Source organism: Phacochoerus africanus, chromosome X, assembly GCF_016906955.1.
Source record: "Phacochoerus africanus isolate WHEZ1 chromosome X, ROS_Pafr_v1, whole genome shotgun sequence".
Lineage (NCBI taxonomy): Eukaryota > Metazoa > Chordata > Mammalia > Artiodactyla > Suidae > Phacochoerus > Phacochoerus africanus.
The window spans coordinates 82425119-82437517 of record NC_062560.1 but is presented as its reverse complement, the minus strand read 5'-3'; the positions used below and the strand labels follow the sequence as shown (position 1 = coordinate 82437517).

At 39.2% G+C, this 12399-nt stretch overlaps 1 long non-coding RNA gene across 1 annotated transcript in view; it reads left to right on the top strand.

Annotated features, from left to right (window-relative positions):
* Nucleotides 1–12399, top strand: part of LOC125118802 (uncharacterized) — a 73711-nt gene that overhangs the window by 10265 nt on the left and 51047 nt on the right. The window lies entirely within an intron of this gene.

Sequence of the window (12399 nt, the reverse complement as noted above, 5' to 3'; positions counted from 1 at the left end):
TTCCGTTTTATTGGCGTATAGTTGCATATAGTAGTCTCTTTGATCCTTTGTATTTCTGTGATGTCCATTGTTACTTCTCCTTTTTCATTTCTAATTTTATTGATTTGAGTCCTCTCTCTTTTTTGCTTGAGAAGTATGGCCAGGGGGTTATCAATTTTGTTGATCTTTTCCAAGAACCAGCTTTTTGTTTCATTGATCTTTCCTATGGTTTTCTTTGTTTCTATTTCATTGATTTCTGCTCTGATCTTTATGATTTCTTTCCTTCTACTAACTTTAGCTCTTGTCTGTTCTTCTCTCTCAAGCTGCCTTAGATGTAAAGTTAGCTTGTTTATTTGAGCTTTTTCTTGTTTCCTGAGGTGGGCTTCAATCACTATAAACTTTCCTCCTAGAACAGCTTTTGCTGCATCCCATAGGTTTTGGAGTGTCGTATCTTCATTTTCATTTGCTTGTAGGCATTTTTTAAATTTCCTCTTTCATTTCTTCAGTGATCCTTTGGTTGTTTAGTGGCATGTTGTTTAGTCTCCAAGTGTTTGTGTTTTTTGCAGATTTTTTCTTGCTGTTGATTTCCAGTCGTACAGCATTGTGGTCGGTAAAGATGCTTGATATGGTTTCAATTTTCTTAAAGTTACCCAGGTTTGATCTGTAGCCCAGGATGTGGTCAATCTTAGAGAATGTTCCATGTGCACTTGAGAACAATGTGTATTCTGGTGCTTTTGGATGAAATGTCCTATAAATATCTATGAAGTCCATCTGGTCTAATGCTTCCTTCAGGGCTTGTGTTTCCTTATTGATTTTCTGTCTGGTTGGTCTGTCCATTGCTGTAAGTGGGGTATTAAAGTCCCCCACCATTATTATGTTATTGTTGATTTGTCCTTTTAAGGTTGTTAGCAGTTGCCTTATATATTGTGGTGAACCCATGTTGGGTGCATAGATATTTAAAATTGTTATACCTTGTTATTGGATTGATCCTTTGATCATTATGTAATGACCTTCTTTGTCCCTTGAAATATTCATCATTTTAAAGTCTATTTTGTCTGATATGAGTACTGATACTCCAGCTTTCTTTTGATCTCCATTTGCATGAAATATTTTCTTCCACCATCTCACTTTCCATTTGTATGTGTCCCTAGAAGTGAAGTGGGTCTCTTGAAGACAGCATATATATGGGTCTTGTTTTTGTATCCATTCAGCCAGTCATTGTCTTTTGGTTGGGGCATTTAGTCCATTAACATTTAAGGTAATTATTGATATGTATGTTCTTATTGCCATTTTATTAACTGTTTTGGATTTGTTTTTGTTGCTCTTTTTTGTTTCCTTCTGATTTTGGTGGTATAATTGTGCGTGGATGATTTCGTATCTTTCCTGTACATATACCTTTACTGGTGAGTCTTGTCATTTGTGGCATTTTTGTTTCCTGTTGCTGTCTTGTCTTTTCTGCCTAGAGACGTTCCTTTAGTATTTGTTGTAAATCTGGTTTACTGTTTCTGAATTCTCTCAACTTTTGCTTATCTGTGAAGGTTTTGATTTCTCCTTCGAATGTGAATGAGAGCCTTGCTGGGTAAAGTAATCTTTGTTGGAGGTTTTTCTTTTCATCACGTTAAGTACATCATGCCACTCCCTTCTGGCCTGCAGAGTTTCTGCTGAAAAATCTGCTGATAACCTTATTGGGGTTCCCTCCTCTATGTTATTTGTTTCTTTTCCCTAGCTGCTTTCAAGATGTTCTCTTTGTCTTTAACTTTGATCAGTTGGATTAATATGTGTCTCAGGGTGTTCCTCCTTGGGTTTATTTTATATGGTACTCTTTGCACTTCCTGGATTTGAGTGAGGGGTTCCTTTCCCATGTTAGGGAAGTGTTCGGCTATTATCACAGCAAATATTTTTTCTGTCCCCTTCTCTCTCTCTTCTCCTTCTGGCACCCCTATAATACGGATGTTGGCGTGTTTAACATTGTCCCAGAGTTCTCTGAGACTCTCTTCATTTGTTTTCAATCTTTGTTCTCTTTTCTGTTCCTCATCCATGGTTTCTACTAATCTGTCCTCCACCTTGCTTATTCGTTCTTCTGCCAAGAATTTCCAATGTCTTGCATCATCTTCAGCATCAACAGTCTAAAGTCTTTTTCCTGGAAGCTGTGAATCTCCTCCTCGCTTAGCTGATTTTCTGGGGTTTTTCTTCTCCCTCATCTGAGTTATAATTCTCTGTCTTTTCATTTTTTTGTTGTTGTTCTTTTTGCCATTTCTTGGGCCACTCCTGTGGCATATGGAGTTTCCCAGGCTAGGGGTTGGAGCTCTAGCCACCAGCCTACCCCAGAGCCACAGGAACATGGGATCCAAGCCATGTCTGCAACCTACATCACAGCTCACAGCAATGCCAGAACCTTAACCCACTGAGCAAGGCCAGGGATCAAACCTGCAACCTCATGGTTCCTAGTCGGATTCATTAACCACTGAGCCACAACGGGAACTCCTGTCTTTTCTTTTTTATAGGTTTTGGTGTGGTGACCTTTTTACAGTTAATAGAGTTGTAGCCTCTCTTACTTCTGGTGTCTACCCCCTTGTGGCTGAAGTCAGTATGGGGGCTTGCTGTAGGCTTCCTGATGGGAAGGACTGATGCCTACCCAACTGGTAGGTAGAGCTGATTCTAATCCCTCTGGTGGGTGGGGCTTAGTCTCTGGATGGGATTAGAGGCAGTTGTGTGCCTGAGGGGTCTTTAGGCAGCCTGTTTACTGATGGGCAGGGGTGTGATCCCACCTGGATTGTTGTTTGCCTGGGGCTTTTCAGCATAGACTGACGGGTGGGGCCAGATTTTCCCAAAATGGGCACCTCCAGAGAAAGGCATGCTGCTGAATATTCACTAGAGCTTTGCTTTCAATGTCCCTCCCTCACAACAAGCCGCATTCACCCCTGTTTTCCCAGGAGGTCCTTGAAGAACTGCAGTCAGGTTTGACCCAGTTTCCTAGGGAGACCTCACTCTGCCCTGGGATCCAGTGTACGTGAAAGTCCGTGTGCGCCTTTTAAGAATGGGATCTCTGTTTCCCCCAGTCCTTTGGAGCTCCTGCACACAAGCCCCACTGGCTTTCAATGTCAGATGCTCCAGGGACTCTTTCTCCCAGTGCCAGATCCCCACACGTGGGAGTTTGATGTGGGTCTCAGAACTCTCACTCCTGTAAGTGAGTCTCTCTCTGTGAACCAGTTAGTTTCCAGTCTGTGGGGCTTCCCACCCAGGAGGTATGGGGTTGTTTATATCACATAATCGCCCCTCCTACCTCTTGCTGTGGCTTCCTCTTTGTCTTCTGGAGTAGGATATCTTTTTTAAGGTTTCCAGTCCATTTGGGTGAAGATTGCTCAGCCTTTAGTTGTGAATTTTGTTGTTTTTAGGAGAGAAGTTGAGCTCCAGTCCTTCTATTCCACCATCTTAATCCCATCCCTTTACCTATTTTTGCACGATTATGTGAGTCTGAAAAAGTACCTTGTAGATATCTAGGCAGTGTGATGTTGCTCAGACACAGCAATAGGAACTGACCTGAGGTTCTAGACTTTTGCATTTTGATCTTGGTGTATGACATATGTGCTAACTGTTCCCATCATTCATATTATAGGTATTCTTTTCTGTTATTGTTAGGATTGGCTGGGGGAGAGGATGTGCTGGAAAGGAAAAGAGAGGTCTTGATGAAAATAATGAGTAACATGTAGCATGTTTGTCATGTGTTGTTGTAAAGACTTCACACATGATTTTCTCATTTAATCCTCCCAGTGTCACTATGAGGTTGGTATTATTTATTGTTCTTATTTTTTGGATGGTAATCCAAGGCACAATGGGGCTTAATGACTAGTAAATAGTGAATCCAACATTCAAAACTGTGTAGTTGATCCCCAATTTCCCTAGCACTAATATTGAGCATCTAGTAAGTACCTCATTCAATATGTAAGTAAATGTTAAGTGTTAGAAAAGGCTGTAATTGTATTTGCATACCCCTGGTACTCTTAGTTTGCTTGTACACTGGATATAAAGAAAATGTTTTCTATGGTTCTTGTACCTATGATTTCCTCCCCCACAGTCAGTGCTGGCAGATCATTGGTACTGATGATGGAAATGAGAATTGTATTTGCTGTCTAAGAGACAACTATGGTTACCACGTCCATAGTAGCATTGTTTATTTTATCCCTCAACCTTGCTCTACCTTCAGTCTCTCTGATGTCACTTAATCCTGTTGACTTTCTCTTCAAAATATTTCCAAATCTGACCACTTCTCATGACTTCCCCTGCCACCACCAGTGAACTCCTGACCCTCCTGCTTCTGCCCTGGCCTCTTTTCAGACCCCATTGTTATCTCATTAATAACCTAGGTCAAGTCAGGTCATTGCCCTGTTCACTTCAATGACTCCTATTTCACTCTGAGTAAAAGGCAAGGACCTTACAAATGGCCTCCAAGGCTCTATAGGTCTATCTCTCTGACCAAATCTTCTAAGTCCCTATTGTGCCAATGCTCACTCCACATCAGCCACACTGGAGTCTGTGCTGCTTCTCCAACTCATAAGAAACACTCTCCACATAAGTCTGCATCTCTGCCTGATATTTTTCTTTCCCCATACTTGTATGGCTCACTCCTCACTTCCTCTGAGTCTTTTCTTGTATATCAGCTTAGTATGGTATATCCTGACCCCCTATTTAAAATCTCACCCACTATATATTAAAAAAAAACACTAATTCAGAAGGATACATGCACTACTATGTTCACAGCAGCACTATTTAAAATTACCAAGATAAGGAAGTGTCCATTGACAGATGAATGGATGAAGAATATGTGGTTTGTATATACAACAGAATACTACTCAACCATAAAAAAGTATGAAATTTTGCCATTTGCAGCAACATGGTTGGACTTGGAGGGTATTACGTGAAGTAAAATAAATCAGACAAAGAAAGACAAATACTGTATGATATCTCTTATACATGGAACCTAAAAAATAAAACAAATGAGTAAATATAACATAAAAGAAGCAGACTCACAGATATAGAGAACAAACTAGTGGTTATCAGTAGGGAGGAAGGCAGGGACAGAGTAGAGGTGGGGAGGGAGAGGTACAAACTATTGGGTGTAAGATAGGCTCAAGGATGTATGGTACAACATGAAGAATATAGCCAATATTTTATAATATTTGTAAATGGAATGTAACCTTAAAATTTTATAAAAATAAAAAATTTAAAGTAAAAAATAAATAAATAAATAAATAAAATCTCATCCTCACTCCTGTATTTCAGATCCCCTTTACGCTGCTTTATTTTTTTCTAAAGACCTTAGTTTTAGAATGTTTAATAAAATGTACTGATGCATTCTGTTTATTGTCTACCTCCCCCCACTAGAATGGTAATTCTCTAAGGGCAGTATTTTTATTTGGTTTGTACACTGATGTATCCAAAGCACCTAGATTAGAGCCAGGCATCAAGTTAGCCATCAATTAATATATGTTTATTGAATTAGCAGATTCTCATGTGGAATATTTATGAACAGGCCTCAGGTCAAGGAAAATCAGTGTGGTTGCCCTTAAAGCAATATTTTGAAGATAATCCAAGTCAACAATAAACTGTTTAAGCAGGTAAAACCTACCCCCAACCCCCACCTTGTTTATTCTAAGCCAGTATGGATATATTCTAACTATACTGGTATATTCTACTTATATTCAATAAGCACAAGACAAATCCACCATCCATAACAAAATGTAAACCATTACACAAAAGAGTCAACATAAAATAAAATGAGTGCCCTGAAAATGAGCAAATGAAAATACCATTTATTATTACAGAAGTAGTATATATGCAGTGCAGAAAATTAGAAAATACAACCAAATAAAAACTTAAAAACAGAGTCTTCACACTGCCACCTCCAGAGATTCCATGTGTTAACTCTAATGCATATGCTTCTTAACTTTAAGCATATATCTATATATCACTTTAAGTAATATATATATTATGAAACAAATAATTTTTTATAATATATATATTTCTTTCAATTTTCTTTGTATATTTTTGACCAAATAACTTTATACTGTATAGAACCTGCTTTTAAGTCAGCAATCTTCATCTTTCCATTTCAGTATGATCTCACCTCATCTAATACCCAAACTATATTGAAATTCCCCAAGTAAATGATGAAAAATGGCATTTCTTTTTTTAAATTTTTTAATTTTCTTGTCTTTATTTAGGGCAGTATCCGCTGCATATGGAGGTTCACAGACTAGGAGTCAAATCAGAGCAGTGGTCGCCAGCCTACACCACAGCCATAGCCATGCCAGACAAGAGCTGTGTCTGTGACCTACACCGTAGCTCATGGCAACACCAGATCCTTAACCCACTGAGCAAGGCCAGGGATTAAACCTGCTTCCTCACGGATACTAGTCAGATTAGTTTCCACTGAGCCATGGCAGGAATTCCCCCTTTAAACAACATTCTTGAAAGGACAAATTTATAGACAGGGAAACTAGATTAGTGGTTGATAGGATTTAGGGACAGGGCAAGGTCTGGGGAAAGTAGGAATTGTTGCAAATAGAAGAGATTCGTGTGACAATGGAACTATTTTGTATCTTGTCTGTGATAGTGGATACAGGAACTTATTCATGGGACACAATTGTGTAGAAATAAATACCCCCCCACACACAAATGACTGAAAGTGAAACTGGGAAAACTTGAATAATATGAGTGGATTGTATCATGCCCCAAATCCTTATTGTGATATTTCATTACAGTTTTACAAGATGTTACTATTTGAGGAAACTGAGTAAAGTATACCGGAGCTCTCTTCCTATTACTTCTTACAACCCTGTATGGATCTCAAAATATTTACAACTGAGTATTTACAACAAAATTTTTTTCCACAACTGAAAAAAAAAATGTGTCATTTATTGTCTCATGAATTTGCTTTTTTTTTTTTCTTTGTATGGCTGCACCTGTAGTATATTGAAATTCCTTTACTGGGGGTCAAATCAGGGCTGCAGCTGCCAGCCTCATTATAGCCACAGCAAAGCCAGATCCAAGCCACATCTGTGACCTATGCCACAGCTTGCAGCACCAGATCCTTAACCCACTGAGCAAGGCCAGGGATCAAACCCGTGTCCTCACAGACACTGTGTCGGGTTCTTAATCTGGTGAGCCACAATGGGAACTCCTCATGAATTTGCTTTAAACAGGTTTTTTTGGGAGACTCCAGAAGGCACCATTACATTCCCTCAAACTCAAAGAATATATGAAAGTGGAAAGAATTTTTTTTAATGACAAGAATAAAGCCAGGCTTGTTTTTATTTTTTATCTTCTTTGGAGGTATTGGGGAAAAGAAAGTTACTTGGCTATACATCCTTTGAAATATAACTATTCAGCTTTTCTTTCATATGAATATTGCCTAGATAGTCAGACTTGTACCCATTTAGGGCCTGTGAATCAAGGGGAAACCAGAGTAGAGGAAATTGATCTCAACCAATGTTGGTTGAGGGAGAAATATAATACCCCCCCTCCTTTGGATGATCCTGCAATGGTGAGGGAATGAGGAAAGAACATTCTGGGAAAAGAAGAGTTCAGGTATAAAACTGAGCAAACCCCACCACCTGGCCTTTACTTCTTGAAAAGTTCTGTTTCATAACCTCACTGTATCAGACATATATAGCTTAGACCATTCTACTTCAACCAGTCATATTTGGATCTGCTTCCAGATCTTCACTTTGCCTAGAGTTTCTGTTTTCATTCCCTTTGCCTCCACCCTTACGGACATTGGAAGTAGAGATAGATTATTTCTTCTAGAAGATTCTCTATCATATCCTCACTTTATCAGAAATATCCAGGGGACTAAGCTTAGCTCAGATCTCTTTCAACCAAGCGACATTGTTACCATCAATGCTCCCAGACATTTACTTTTCCCAGAATAGTTTGTCCCCTTCTCGGCCTCAATACAGAAAGCTTCTATGAAGTGAGCTTTTTAATTCATGGTTATCTAATCATGTTCTGAACTAGCAATGACCTTTACTTCCTCCAAATAGCTTTGTCTTTATCCCCTCACCCACTGTCACAGAAATCTCAGTAGAGAGACTTAGTTGATTCAACAAATTGCATTCTGTCTTCACCTCTAGACTTTTCATTTTCAGGAAACATTTGTCTTCATACCCTTATTCTATCAGAAATACCTAGGCTAGGGAGCTTAGTTTAATTCTCCTTCAAATAATCAGACCTTTACTTCTTCCAGAAAAATCTGCCCCCAGACCTTTACTTCTTCCAGAAAATTCTGTTCTTACCTCCCTACTCACAAGCTCAGTCTTTAAAAAACCACATAAGAGGTATTTTAATTCATATTCCTTCAACCAATCACTTGACTATACTTCCTGACTTTGATTTCTTCCAGAAAGTTCTGTTCTCACAACCACTATTACAGCAATCCCCAGGGCAAGGACCTTAGTTCAGTTCTCCTTCAACTAATCATGTTCTAACCCCTTCTTGTACTTTCTTTTTCCCTAGAATGTTTCATCCTAATCTCTTCACCCTAGAAGTTTCTGTGAGGATGAGTAAATGAAGATATAACAGTCTAGGAAAATTACAGGTCTGGGATGGTATATGAATAAGATTGCTCAAAGGAGAATTAAAATATGTTCCCACTTCTTTGGGTTTCTTTGAATATGTCTAGGTAAGGCAGGGATGGAAATAGAACTTTCTGGAAAGAATAAAGGTCAGGAGGAAGTCTCAGAACATAATTGGATGAGGGAAGACTGAAAAAAGTTCCCACTCCTGGGGTTTCTTTTAGATTGGGTACATAAGGACTGAACATTCTAGGACAAGTACAGATCTGGGGAGCAGATTAGAACATGATTGGCTGAGGGAGAAATGAACTGATTTTGACCCAGTAGGTTTCTAATGTAGTGATGGTATGAGGATGAAATGTTATGGTGTCAGAAAGTGATTGATGGAAGAAGTACTGAATTATGTTTTCTCCTATGGGATTTCTATTAGGGTCTATATTGGGTTGAAGCGTAAGGACAGAATTTTCTGAAAGATTGGCTCAGAATGTGATTTAATGAGAAATAACCCAATAAGTCCACACACCTGGGTGTTTCTATGAGGGTAGGTTTGAGAACAAAATACTCTGGGAAAAATGACTGTCTTAGAGCAGATGTGAACATTTGGCATTGAAGGAAAATGGAAATAAGAAACTTCTTCTAGATGTTTCTGATATAGTGCCATTATGAGCACAGAACTTTCTAGAAGAGAGAAATGCCAGGTGGGTCAGCATGCAGAATGTGATTAGATGAAAGAGAACTGAACTGAGTTCCCTCATTTGGGGGTTTTGTTAGGGCTTTTGTGTATTTATATCTATGGAGCATAGGAAGGGGCCTAATGACAGAACTGTCTTAAAGAAGTAAAGGCAGGGATGGGCTTCATACATGATTGGATAAGGAAGAACTGGGTAAATCCATTTTTTTGGGAGTTTTATGTGAGGGTTGGGGGGATAAGAACAGAACATCCTTGAAAAGAGCCATGTAATAGAAGACAGAGCCAATCAGAGACAATTTCTACAAGGGGACAGACGTTATTATATAGGAGAATAAGCTTCAAAGTTGTAAATAGGTTGGAGGACCAACTTTTATTACATGGATTTTCTTTGTCTATTATTTCAAAGCTGGCTTTTGTTTGTTTGTTTGTTTTGTTTTTTTAGGGCAACACCCATAGCATATGGAGTTTCCCAGGCTAGGGAATTAGAGCTACAGCTGCCAGCCTACTCCACAGCCACAGCAACACCAGGTCTGAGCCAAGTCTGCGACCTATATATACCACAGCTCATGGCAATGCCAGATCGTTAACCCACTGAGCAAGGCCAGGGATCGAACCAGCAACCTCATGGTTCCTAGTCGGATTCGTTTCCACTGTGCCACAATGGGAACTCCCCCCAATGTACTTTCTTACCTTCTGCTTCTCTTTTCTGTCTTTTTTTTTTTTTTTTTGGTCTTTTTGTCTTTCCTAGGGCCTCACCCGAGGCATATGGAGGTTCCCAGGCTAAGGGTCGAATCGGAGCTGTAGCCGCCGGCCTACACCACAGCCACAGCAATGCGGGATCTGAGCCATGTCTGCAACCTACACCACAGCTCATGGCAATGCCAGATCCTTAACCCACTGAGCAAGGGCAGGGACCGAACCCGCAACCTCATGGTTCCTAGTCGGATTCGTTAACCACTGCGCCACGACGGGAACTCCTCTTTTCTGTCTTTATAGTTTTAAAATATGGACTGTGTTTATCAAGCCTACAGAATAAAGTATGTGGAGTTCAGACACTTCTTAAAGTAGGCAGTCAAGTGATTATGGAGGCCATCTCTAAGAAGGTATTCTAGCGGGGATGGTAATGAAAATAGGTCAGTAAAGGAAAAAATGGGAATGGAACTAGGTTTAGGGGAAAGAGTGAGTTTGGGGTTAGACAAAAAAGCAAAGCTCAAAATCAAAACTACAATGAGGTACCACCTCACACCTGTCATAATGGACATCATTAAAAAGTATACAAATAATAGGGAGTTCTCATTGTGGCTTAGTGAGTTAAGAACCAATGTAGTCTCCATGAAAATACAGGTTCGATCCCTGGCCTCACTTAGTAGGTTAAAGATCCAGCCTTGCTGCAAGCTGTGTGGCATATGTTGCAGATGTGGCTCTGATCCAGTGTTGCATGACAGTGAGGTAGGCCTGGAGCTGCGGCTCTGATTTGACCCTAGCTAGGGAACTTCCATATGCTGCAGATGCGCCCATGAAGAGAAAAAAAAAAAAGGTCTGCAAATAATAAATGCTGGCATGCTGGAGAAAGTGTGAAGAAAAGCAAACACTCCTACACTGTTGGTAGGAATATAAATTGGTGCAGCCATTATGGAGAACAGTATAGAGGTTCCTCAAAAAACTCAAAATAGTTACCATATGATCCAACAATCCCATTCCTGAGCATATATCCAGAGAAAACTCTAATTTGAAAAGACACATGCATCCCAATATTCATTGCAATACTCTTTGTAATATCCAAGACATAGGAGCAACCTAAATGTCCATCAACACTAGAATGGATAGAGAAGATGTATTGTATTACAATGGGATATTATTCAGCCATAAAAAAAGTGAAATAATGCCATTTGCAGCAACATGGATGGACCTATAGATTATCATACTAAGTGAAGTAAGTCAGAGAAAAACAAATATCATATGTTATCACCTATATACAGAATCTAAAATATGATACAGGGAATTCCCTTATGGCACAGTGTGTTAAGAATCTTGTATCACTGCAGCAGCTCTGATTGTTGCTGTGGTGCAGGTTTGCTCCTTGGCCCGGGAACTTCCTCATGCTGTGTGCACAGCCAAACAAATGATATAAATGAACTTTTTTACAAAACAGACTCAAAGACATAGAAAACAAGTTTACAGTTACCAAAGAGGAAAAGGGGAGGGGGATAAATTAGGAGCTTGAGATTAGCAGAGCAAACTATTGTATATAGAATAGATAAATAAGGTCCTCCTGTATAGCACAGTGAAATGCATTCAATATCTTGTAAGAAACTATAATGGAAAAGAGTATAATACAGCGGTGATTCACAAATTCACCTATATATATAAAACTGAATCACTTTCCTGTGCACCAGAAACTAACACATTGTAAATCAACTATGCTTGAATTAAAATACACACACACACACACACACACACACACACACAAAGCCCAGCAGAAAATGTAGGCTCCAGATGAACATCAAATTTAATTTCAGTGATATTTGATCCTGGACAATAGAAATATGTGACCTGATCCATAGAAATAAATATATATCTGAAGTATGATAAGAAAAAGTATACATGGTAGTCTGATCCATATAGGAAAAGTCTTACATGAAAGCAGACAGAGAAAATCAAAACCATCAAAATGAATTCCAGTGATATTGGATTCTGGATGAGTTAATCTTGAGGTTGTAATCTAAATAAATGAGCACCTATCTGAAGGAGAAGAAAAGGAATTCAGTTCCAAAATTATATCCAAAGATGTCGGTTTTCTGACTGGTTGGTTGTGTTGTCTAATCTATACAATTAAAGGTTTCTCTGAAACAAAAGGAGGACATATGCCACAAGTAAAATCAATTTCAGTGATACTAAATCCCAGACAAATTAGTCCTGGGGTCTGATCCCTCTAACTAAATGCCTAACTGAAGAAGGAAGGGCAAACTCCTACTAGCAAGATTAATTCCAGTGATACTGGATCCTGAACAATTAGACATGGGGTCTGATCAATATAGGTAAATGCTCAACTGAAGAAGGAGGGACAAACTGCTATCAAATTAGTTCCAGTGATATTAGATTCCAGACAAGTTAGTCATGGAGTCTAGTCACTATTAAGTAGTCACATCTGAAGGG